Source organism: Heliangelus exortis, chromosome 7 (assembly GCF_036169615.1).
Source record: "Heliangelus exortis chromosome 7, bHelExo1.hap1, whole genome shotgun sequence".
In the NCBI taxonomy this organism is placed as follows: Eukaryota; Metazoa; Chordata; class Aves; order Apodiformes; family Trochilidae; genus Heliangelus; species Heliangelus exortis.
In genome coordinates this window covers 27,850,598-27,862,419 of record NC_092428.1, presented here as the reverse complement: position 1 = coordinate 27,862,419, position 11,822 = coordinate 27,850,598, and positions in this window count along the sequence as shown.

Below are 11,822 nucleotides of genomic sequence, written 5' to 3'. Positions count from 1 at the left end.
CTTTTGACAGTGTGTGTCAAAAAAAAGGAAAGAGCACAACATTTCTGATGAGAGCCTGCAGGCTTCCTCTCCTGGCTCTCCCTTCCCATCTACAGGTGGTCCCATGCATAGTATCTGGGACTACCCACATGGCATAGACATGGCCTGTCCTACAGTTGAGTAAATGCTTCTATGAAGCTTGCAATACCAGTTATGCTCCAGAAAACATGGCAGATAAGGAGGATGGATGGCAGAACGATGGGAAAAACAGACGTGGTCAGCAGCAAGGCTACAATGACACACATGAAGCCCCTGGCAAGCCAGAATGTTTAACTATGGGTTGGCACACACCTTATTCCACTTATTTCATTTGCTATTTTTTGCCATCTGTTCTCTTCCCAGTACAAAGCTCTGTCTATGTGACTTGCCAAGGATTCATCCTAGATATATTTCTTCCTGTCAGGGTAAGAAATGGGTTAACTAAGCCTAGAACTGGGTTTGGTTTCCAACTAGCATCTGTATGCTCTAATAAAGTCAGATAACTGTATTACTGGGGTAGCTTCAAAACAGACAAAATCTGCTTTCTGTTTTTGCTAAATCCACAGCTAAATGATTTTTGAGGGGGATGTTTTCATGGGAGATAAAAGACTAAAATCAATGATAGGACTGTCTGAAGACTGAAGTTTCATTTTATCTCCACAAAAAATCAGGAGTCAGCTATTCCAGTCGCTCTCTATTAAGTTTTGGATCAAAAATGTCACTTGTACTCACAGCAGTGCTGAAAAGACTATTTATCTGAATTCAACTGTAGCATAAAAATTCTCTTGGAATCTTTAATTCATTGAATTAGATAAGCATACATAAGTAATGCTGTTTATTACAAGAAAGGAATTGTAGGTGATTTGAAACCCAAACTATGATATGTGACAAAAAATTAATAACAGCAATCAGAAACTGTTATAAGAATGACATGAGGTCTAGAGATAACAGATACATGCACTCAGATATCAATCTGTGGTTTAGGGAATTTAGGAGGAAAGTGCCTGACAGTTCAAAAAGGAAAATTATCATCTCTCCCAAACACTTTTCACATACAGCAACAGCAGTTTAATGCTCTAAATTATGAGTTTTCCTCTCAAAACATGGTGATGGGTCTGCATCACATCTAAATCTAAACAAGAACTCTAAGAAATGACAAAGCAGTAAAAGATGGACATTAGTTAAAGATTTCAAAGTCTAAAGGGATGCATATTCCATTGTTTGACTTTTCTGACTGTACAGTACAATATCTTTTCCAGCTGCTATAAAATGCCACCACAGACTTTTTTCAAGCCCAGGCCACTGGCCAGGCCACTGGCAATGGTTCCTCAGCTCCAGATCTACCTCACCATTAGACCCAAAGAAGAGCTAACAAGGGTGAGGCAGCATGGCTCTCTGCAGTTACTGGGTGACTGGGATTGATGGTCCTTGACGTGCTAGTCCTAATATCCTAATTTTCCACTCAGTCTTCCTTTGCAGCTGGCTCTGTCTAGAGACTCCTGAAAGAGGAATTAGGATTAACCATTTCTTTCTAGACACTATACTCTTTAAGCACAGATCTAGCTGTAAAAAGCAACTAAGTAGAAATGAACTCCTGCTCATTTTCCTCTGTGAAACTAACTTCTTTTATAAAGAGCTTAGTCTCCAGTTCAGCTAAGCCTTTAATTGTGTGCTTAGCTTTAAGTATGTGCTTAATGTCAATGGGACATATGGGTAAGTATGAAACCGTGTTTTGTTCAGTAGAGTAAGTTACCTCAAACATTGAAATGTTTTGTTGAACTGAGGCCCTGGCAAATAGAAAAAGCCTTTAATGGGATAATGAAAAAACATAGGTTCCTAGTACCAGTTGGTGAAACTAGTATTTTAAAGTTTTTCTCCTCATTGGCATAATTATATCAATAACTCATTTCTGTTCATGCTAGAAAGAAAGATTTCTTTGAACGTTAATTGAAATGTGGGAGCTTAAACTAAATAACTGAATTCTTTCCTTTTGGGTGTCTTTGATCAGAATGCCAAAGGTATTTGGATAATTATTTGTACTAAATCCGCACCCAAGACCTTGCCATTAAATATATATGTTTTATGCATAACAATGCTATAAAACCAACACATGCACTCACTAGGATTTCAGGATGGTGCCCTGCTGAGATCCCTGCCCCTAGTTTATAAATATTCTTGTTACCTTGCAGTGTTAACAATGGCTCCAAAGCAAGAGGTAAGGTATGAAATGATAAACTCGCCCTTGTTGCTGCTCTTGGTCTCGAGTCTGTGAAATTTATCTTCCAGGAGTTTCTGTACTTAAGCACTTTCTTCCACAAGTAGTTCAGTCATAGCATTTACCATCATTTGCTCTGAAACAGATGCTACCCTGAATCAACTGAGGTGAGCAGTTTTTGAAAAGCTGTACCTGGAAGACAAAAGCAGCTTGCCTTTTGGCAGCTTGCTTTCCCTTTCTCTCCCTGAGCTCACCCTGTAGCAGAATGAGGTGTTACCCTGTAAAAAAGAATAAATGCTACATGCAGGGAGAGCGTTTCTCTTCTCCCCTGCCTTTATCCAAATGTGTTCTACTCTTGTCTGTCCTACAGCTACTGCATCATAGTCAGCCTCTGCTTGTCCTCTAAATCTTGGCCAGAGTCTACGTTTTTGCCTCTTCAATTGAAATAAATGACCACACCTATTCATCCTCCTGACATGTCTGCTCTCATTACTTCTTCACCCTTTGACCCTTCCTTGTGTCATTACCATACTAATATCTTTTACCTTGTGTGTCTCCAGCAAGGGGAACAGTTCTTTCGCATGACTTAGTACAGAGCACTGATGGAGAGTCAAACATTTTCTAATGCCTCATTAATATTTTTCTTCATTTCTTTCACAGAACAAGCCACAGAAATATAGAGCAGGGATACCAGTATTTTTTTTAAAATGCCTCAAAACTCTCTCATCTAATGGCTGTATTTTCACATCACAATCTTGGCTACATGGCAATGGTAAAAAGAGAAAGTCCATGGCAAGTTAAAAAGGGCAATGAACAAGATGTATCATAATCAATATGCCAATAATTATGCTGTTAAAGCATTCAATTCCTAGTGAACTGAATGTGTGTATCTTCCCAGCTTGTTAGTTTCCTTTGGCATTTTGGGACAGCTTAGAGAAACTCATGCCACTGCTCTTCTGGTTTCCCTGTTAAATTTTGATGCATAATATTTGGGTTGCAGCTATCACTAGAGGTTTCTTATTTCTTTTAAAGACTTCACTTGGAGATTTTAAATGAATCCTGTATATATTCCTATAGGTCTTTCATTTTGTAAACATTTTCTTCAAACAAAAATCTGCATTTTGGGTCATTTTAGAGATTTGTAATGTGTCTTTAATGGATTGTAAAACCAAAGGGATTGTTACGATAATCTATTTTAAATTAACTTTTGTTTAAAAAGTAGTACATTTTCCAAAAAGATAATCAGAGGGGAAGAATACATTCTGATCCTAGACAAATTGCTCTGGCAATCAATTACCCTCAGTTTTAAAATATTGTGTGGTTTATTTTAAGTCAATATTTGTTTATGTTTAGCTCCAGCTTCCATTCACTAGATGCTGTTAAACCTTTCAGTGATGCAGTCACACTTTAGTCATGAAATAACTATTTTACACAGATATTGAACAATGGTATCAAACTATCAATTAACCTACCCTAAGATAAATTAAGTAGATTAATTTTCTTAAATCACACATTGTTTTTTTCCCACAGGCTCAGAATCAGTCTTTTGCTCCTCTCTGAACTTTTTTCTGGTTTTCCCATTTTTTTTTTTTTTTCTTAATGGGTGAAAACAAGATCTGGACAGAGAATTCTAGCAATTATCTCAGTCATAGCATGAACTCATCTCCCTCTTGCTTGACATTCACTGCTTACCCATTCAAAGCTAATGTTTTTCTCTTAGCTATAATATTGAACAGGGAGCTCATATTCAGACACTCTACATCACAAACCCTAAATCTCCATCAGTATCACTGCACTTCAAGGGTACTTTTCTGCTATTCTGTGTGTGTGATTAGAATTCTTTGTTCCCAGACATATGACTTTTTGCATCTGACTGTAACGAAATGCATATTGTTCAGATGAGCTCACCTTATGGAATGATGCAAATCCAGAATATAGGAATGATCTGCCCGGTCATTATTTACCACCTCACTAATTTTTATGTCATCTGCAATACCAGCAGAGATTTTGTGTTTTCTTCCAGATCATTGCTAAAGAATAACCAGCAGTAGGCCAAGAACAGAGTACTGCAAATATCTCCATAGGATGCAGATTTTCTGTCACAGTACTTTTGAAATCTATCCACTAAATACATCCCTCAGTCAAAGTATAAAGGCATTTTGAATAAGGTCTATATGCACTACAAAATGGTAGGGAAAGGTTTTAAACAATAAAAATCTAGCTGACCAGGCAATAGATTGGAAGCTATTGTTGCCATCTAATAATATTGTTGCCATTTTAGACTATCCAGTCAAAGTTTAAACATCAGCATGGGAATAAATACAAAACCACATTGTGCAACTAGAAGAAATCCAATCCCTTAGAAATAATGTAAGGCAGATTTATCCTTCAAATGCATTTGTAATAAATATGTCATGATGAAATTCAGTAAAAGAACTTACAATATCCTGTGTATTGGATAAAAAGAGGCATCTGCCTACTTTGTCCCCAAAATACAAGCAAAACTTGGGGAGTGCTTTGAGTCTGGAAGGGATGCAGAGAGGCAGCACTACACATGCATCTCTTGTGTCAGGAATGGCCTAACATATATGGTAGCATCACAATAACCTAATTCTGTCCTTTCTTTTTTTTAGTCAGCACAGTACACAGTAATCTCACATGAGTCCACATCTTGCAAGTTATGTAGGGTTTTGGCAGAAATGTCACTTCCCTTACAACACAATGCATTTTGGGCCTGGGTTCATTATTAAATAGTATTTGTCTAGGATTAGTGAGTCCAAATGCAACACTTGAGGTTTAATTTTTAGTGATTTATCTGGGTCATATATCAGTATATGATACACAACAAAACTGTATATTTATCTAATTTTGGAGCAGGAGGGATACTATTATTATTGCAACATGGGGATAGCTCTAATAAATCATGTTCCCTCTGGCTCCAACATGAGTATTTAGGAATACTATTCTGCTGAAAAAAATAATTGTCAAATCTTTTGTTTGGATTTCAAAACTACTTGCCAAGAAAATCCTCAATTTCCACTCCTCCAGCCTTCCAGGACCAGGCTCAAGACCCACCTTATTATTCAAGGAAGTCAAACACTCCACATTCCTATTGCCTTTTATTTTATTTGTCCATTTGAAGTGCCAAAATATTTTTTTTTCACTTTGAAGGACTTTAATCAAATAACTGTGGCTTGTTCTTGCTCACTAGTACTATGTGTATGCCACAATCCAGACAAATAAATATTCTACCATGTTATTGTTAAAAGAGAGGTCCAAACTTGCTTTTGGTCATTCACATCAATGTAGGGCTCCATCATAATTTATCTTAAGTGGGGGCTGAATGTCTAAGTCTTTGTACCTTATCACCATAATTTCATTCAGAAACTCCTGAAGTCCTAACAGCTTAGCTATATGCAGAATTTATTCCCTCTTCTATTTCCACTTGGTGTTACAGGATTCTGTAATATATATGGAAAAAGGGGAAATATTCACAACAGATCTTGCCTTCCTGTGCTCTGTACATGTGAAGAAAATTATTACAATGAGTGAAAACATTTGAAATGTTACTTCAGAGTCTCTAGAATAATGTTAAATATTACTGACTTTCCTACTGCCAGTAACAAGAGGTACACATTTAAGTTTTCTTGAATTTTACAAGCTTTCCTGTTAAATATTTTCACTTAAGGTGTAATATATGTTTTAAAAATTCTAGCATGTGCAAATCATTTTATAGCCTTGAGCTTCATGAAATTAATAGAGGTTTAAAGGTAATAAGGCTCATCTATTTCATGAAGTGGATGAGCTACTTTGCCATGCTCGTATTTTGCAGGTACAAGAGCTCCCAGGTGCAAGAAGAATTAGTTGGGGCACAACTTCTAAGAAAACCAACTGAGTTTAGTCAAACGAACTGAATTTTCTAAAAGTGGAAACATGAAATCACCCTTTCACTATCCTTGCATCTGACAAAATACATTATCATATATTTTTGCTTGCACAGTGTAAAGATCATTCAAAACAGATACAATTGCAAATCAGGGAAGATCACACTTACGTGGAGCCCTGACAATGTGATCTCATCAAGCTAGGACTTGAAATTGCAAGTGTCACTTCAGATAAGATCAGAGAATGCTTCCTGTCCCAATGATGTGACATTATCAGGTTTGAGACTGCAGGAAAGGCACATGCACAATTTTGTGAACTAACAAGGCAGATTGAGAACACACTGGTTGGCAGGATATTTTAGATCCTGAGATTGCCTTGAGCTTGGCATAATTACAGCTCCTTCTTTGCACATGGGAAAGCCATCTCTGAGACGAAAAGAGCAGGGTATTCACTAAAGAAAAAAAAAAAAAATGTTGATTTTTCAATTAAGTTCAAGCATCTGAACTGTGCTTCACAGTGTACGGGCAGCTTTTGTGTGGAAAAAAAGCCATCTTCTACAGAAAACTTTTAAGCAGCTGTATTTCCATTTGTACAGGAATCGTTTAACATACAGGATTCCACTTTTAGCTGTGGTGCATTTAAGCTTGCTTAAAAAAACACAAAACAAACAAACAAAAAACCCCCAAAACTATAGAAAATTGGGAATTTGCTGCTGTTATATTACCTGAAGTTAAACCTTCAGATAGGAAATTAGGAATTTATTAGCAGGATTTTTCTGTTGATTTGGAGTCCTGAACTACAAAATAAACACAGTTGTTCACAGACACATAGAAAGAAGGGCAAAGTGGCATGAAGCCATCTTGGCTCTCTGACTATTTTTGGTGTTGTTTAGAGCACTTTGTCAGGAACCGAGTCAGAACTAGGAAGGGAAGTACCAGTCCAAATCAGAATTCATGCATTAAAAGCAGTGATTGGAAAGATGCTGGAGGCCACATGAGAATTTGCAATCTGAGAAAGTCTCCAAACAGTAAAAACCTCAAAGCCATTAAATGCCTCTCCTCCCGATGTGGAAATTCCTTAGCCTTTAATTTGCCTTTAATTGAATAGGTGCTAAATTACTGCTTATACAGGAAGATCTACTTTTTGGACTTAGGACTTTCATGGTTTTCACCCTGTTAATTGGCTGAAGACTCCTCTAAGCTGAGAATTGGGAGCACACCCCTGTGTTGAAACATTGGAAGATGCACATTGTCACTGTTATCATGGTGGAAGACACCAAGTCTGTCATGGTAGAGCAGCTGGAGGAGGCAGAACTGTGAAGCTGTTTTGCCTCATTGCTATAAATAAATGTACTTAGGAGGAAAATATTTTATCAAGCATACACGTTCTACTCAGAAACCATGTGATTTCATGTAGCATTGACTGCAGCATTTGAAATACTAATTCTGTGTGCAGAAGGTCACTTTGCCCAATGTGTGCACGTAATGTGATACCAAAATAATTTAAAAAATTACATTTAAATAAAAAACATCCTATCCCCCACAAAACGAGGATTTTTTTCCCCAGTGACTCCCTAGCATATTAGGACCACATCACCTTTTTATATGATGTTTAACAAAACATGAAACTATAACTCAAATGCATAACTAAGAACCAGTGGTGAATGCATTTAAATCTCATAGCTTTTGTTCCACCTCCTCATTTTTTGCACAGATATTCACATCAGCTACAGGAAAAAATACTCCAAGTTCTCTATTTTAACAAACTTTCTTGCATTGATTAACACAAAGTTTTATGAGACCTGAAAGAACAAAATTAAATGAACAAGAAGTGAAAACTTATGATGGATGTGTCCCTCATAGCATTTAGATCTTTTCCACTTGATTAAAAATTCCTAGTTCCTCTTCACTGAATTGTTTAGGTTTTTAGCAGTCTCTGTCCTGATTAAAACAAATTAGCATCAAAGATCCCCAGCTGAATGAGGAATCATTAATTGAGAAACATGCAATGCTCCTTAATTACCTTAGAACAGTCAGAGAACAAATAATCCTGGGTTTCAAAGGGGTTTGCACGCACTCTGCACCATGGGCTTATTCTCTGTGTCTGCTGGAATAAAAGTAGACTTGCCTATACCATTGAGGAATATCAGTACAAGCTTCAGTAAACACACTGTAGATTGTTTATCTAAAGTGAAAAAAAAAAATAGCAAGGCAATGGCTGACTGAGAGAGATAGATGTTTCAGTTTATTATGTTGATCATAGCTTTCAATTTGCTTTGCATATGCTACCATTGAATGAAAAGAATAAAAGCTGTTCATTATTGATACAACTTTAAATAATTCTGGAGCTGGAGCCTTTTACTCAGAAGCCTCTAAGGAAATGTCAGACACCTTGGTAGGAGTAACTGTGCAGCCTGAAATAGGGGACAAAAAGGCAACAAACTTTCATAAAACCTGGCTCAAAAGGAATCCAAGGAATATTTGCTATGCCTTGGCTGCTTGTTCTTTGGTACACAAGTCTTCCAACTGAAAAACCAACAGTGGGTTTTTTTATGCTATGACTCAGATTCCAGCTCAGATCAGCACAGTTAGTGCCAGCCCTCATAGGAGGAGCAACTGTGTTTTCTAAGGGCATAATATACTTATTAATATGAATATCTGAACATTTGTTTTGCTTCACCAGCTCATAAAAGAAATCCTGCAGAAAAATGTCACCTAATAGCACCGAGAGCACTCTTGGAGCGGGGCTGTTATCCACATTGCTTTGGCACTAAGGCTCATCCAGCAGCAAGCCTTGCTAACTCAATACCAGACAGCAAAATTCAACACTGTGCAGAACTACCTGAGCCAGCTGGGAACAGGTGGCCTTGCACCAGTGCCAGCACCCTGTGTTTTCTCACTGAGCTAATAACTCTGCAGAGCATGCAGCTATTAGCAGGGGTGCAGTACAGTGCTGATGCAGCTATGCCCTCCTGGTACCCAGATAAACTTGCCTGGAGCCAGCCCAAGAGGTCTGCACCACACCACATTCTGCTAGATAGGCACATCCTTACAGTTGTTGGCAGAGGAAGCCCTGATGCAGTGCAATACAATGCATGCAGTTGACATAACAAGATGATCCCAATAAAAGTAGAGGATAAACATCACAGCAATAAATTTTAAAAAAAGAGCCCCTACACCACAGGAAAGTTTGGGCTTGCTCCCATTTCCTGTAAACCTCTGCCATTGCTCTGTCATCAATGAATTTTTTGCTGACATACCTCGAAACAGTGATCCTAAGCTCTGCTGAAGAACTGAAGCGAAATGTTTCAATCTGTTTAGTATTCTGGAACCTGAAGGATGAGAGTGGCACCAACCTCTCATTCTAAATCCACCTTGCTAGATTTCTTTTTTCAGTCCATAGCCATGAATTTCTAACTGGAAGCTTGAAAATTTCAAAGATTTAAACAGGGCTTGGTCTTCTCCTAGAAGACTATGGGTGTTATCCGCTCACAATGCAAAACCTCCTCTTAGCTTCAGTCTACCTAAAGTGGAAAGTCATAAAAATCCTCAACCCCCCAGAGGCCGCTGCTCTCTTCATGCAGAAAGATATATAGATTTACAAGCAAAAACGCAGGCTGTGAGCCAAAATAACAGTTCTGTAGATGAAGAACATATACAAATACATGTGTGTGTGAGCAATGTATCATTTAGGGTGACTACGACTTGTCTCTCCTCCTCTAAGAGCGTCATCTGTATGTCATGCTTAAGAAATCTGAAAGCAAAATGTCATGCTGTTTCCTGGTGTAAGTTTTACATATTTAGAGTCTGAGCTGCTGGTTTGGTTGTTGTTGAAACCATCATCTGCATGGGTACTGCTACTGAGGCCTTTCCTGTTGGCCTTCACCTTTAGATCTATAAACCAAACAAGTTCATCTTCCCAGACGGCAAAACTACTGCTTGCACATTGCGCTGTCACAGGAAGACAAACAAATTAAACCTTAAGCAATTCTATCTTGTTTGCCACCAAAGCAAGGTTTGCAAAGCAGGCAAAAGCCAACCCAGCTGCAAAGCTCTCCTTTTGGGTTGGGGGTGTTCATAACTCAGGCAGCTTGTGGGAACTGAAGGGCGAGCAGAGGGAACGCTTCAGGTTTGAGTTACCATCCAGCCATCGATTTTAAAGACCTCTTTTGAAAAATTAGTTTGCAAAATAAACTAAATAATACCATAAGGCCAACCATTGTAATATTAGTGGCAAACCCTATAAAATGGCAGTCACGTAAGACAATAACCCTCATACAACAACGTCCCAGTTTGACACGACCTGGCCCAAACCCACCCCGGGTTCTGGCCGGGGCCCCCCAGGCGCTGTGGCCGTGGCCGTTGCCATGGGGAGGAGAGGGTGGGTCAGGTGACCCGAACGGACCAATCCCAGCGCTCCTGCCCAGGGGGTGGCTCTCAAATGGTGCCTCAGAGAGCCCCTCCTGGAGCCCCTGGCCCCCAACCTTAAAGACTCTCTGCCTTTTCCCCATTTTTATCTTTCCCTGGGATGGTAGGGGGGATAACGCAGAACATCTGCCACCTGATTATTAGCTTAAACTGGGAAAAATATTAGGATTAATTCACTTAAAATACTGGAATTTTTCCAAGCACCTTCCCCCCCAGGTACTGCACAAACAACCCCCAGACCCAGATGATGGTTCTGCACAACTGCTCTGCTTGGGGCACCTGCTCTGGATGGTGACAGAAAAAAAAATCTTTTGGTTTCACGTGTGACTCTGAAAGCTCTTCTGACCATAAGAACCTGGGCGGGCTAAAGACATGGAGTTATACTAAAGTAATGCTGCTTGGACTTGAAGCTCTTTTCTTCACTAAGAACTGCAAGATCTTAGAATACACTTGAACAAGTCTTGGGTAAGGAGGCAAAACTGCAGAGGTCCAAGGGTGGGAAGTGAGGACATGGAATGCATGAGTGCATTGGGTGCAAGAGAAGTCAAAATGCAAGGTGGGAAAAGGGAAGAACTGGCTGGATATCAGCCCTTTAAAGGCTTAGACAGGAGACAACAGTGTCCCAGCAAAGTTAAACATATACTACAAATGAAACTTACACATTCTAAGTGACTCAGGAATCAGAGTAACAGGTAAGGACAGGCTTGATTTCCATGTGAAGTGAGCAGACCATGCTGATGTCAAGTGTAAGATGACTGTAGATAGAGTAGAACTGCTGAGGAAACCAACAGCACACTTCCAAGAGGAAACATAAAACAATTTGGAAAAGAATGAAGATCGGCGTGCAGCAAGGACTGTGTGGCTTCAGAATGTGGATCAACTTCACGATGAGATTGAATCCAAAGAAAATGCCAAGAGAGAAAGCCAGTGTGAAACCTAATACTGGAATGGTGTATTTGAGTGGAGAGGATGGAGCAGAGGAGGAACATTAATGCCCGAGATGGCAGAATCTGAGCCTGGAGGAACGAGTCTAATTTTCTGGTAAATCTGCTGAACAACAAAAAGCTTTTCTTTTTGAATAAAGAAGTTGCAGAGGGATGGACCCGAGTTGTTTGGGGAGCTCACTTCTGATGAGATCCAAGAAACAATTATAGCCCTTTGGGAGAAGCTTGGCATCATGGGCCGGGAGTTGCCATTAAATTATTAAAAGCAGGAGGAGGTAAAAGAAGCCAAAGGCTGTACAAAGTAATTTGGTTGATTTCAGGTATCTGAAAAAG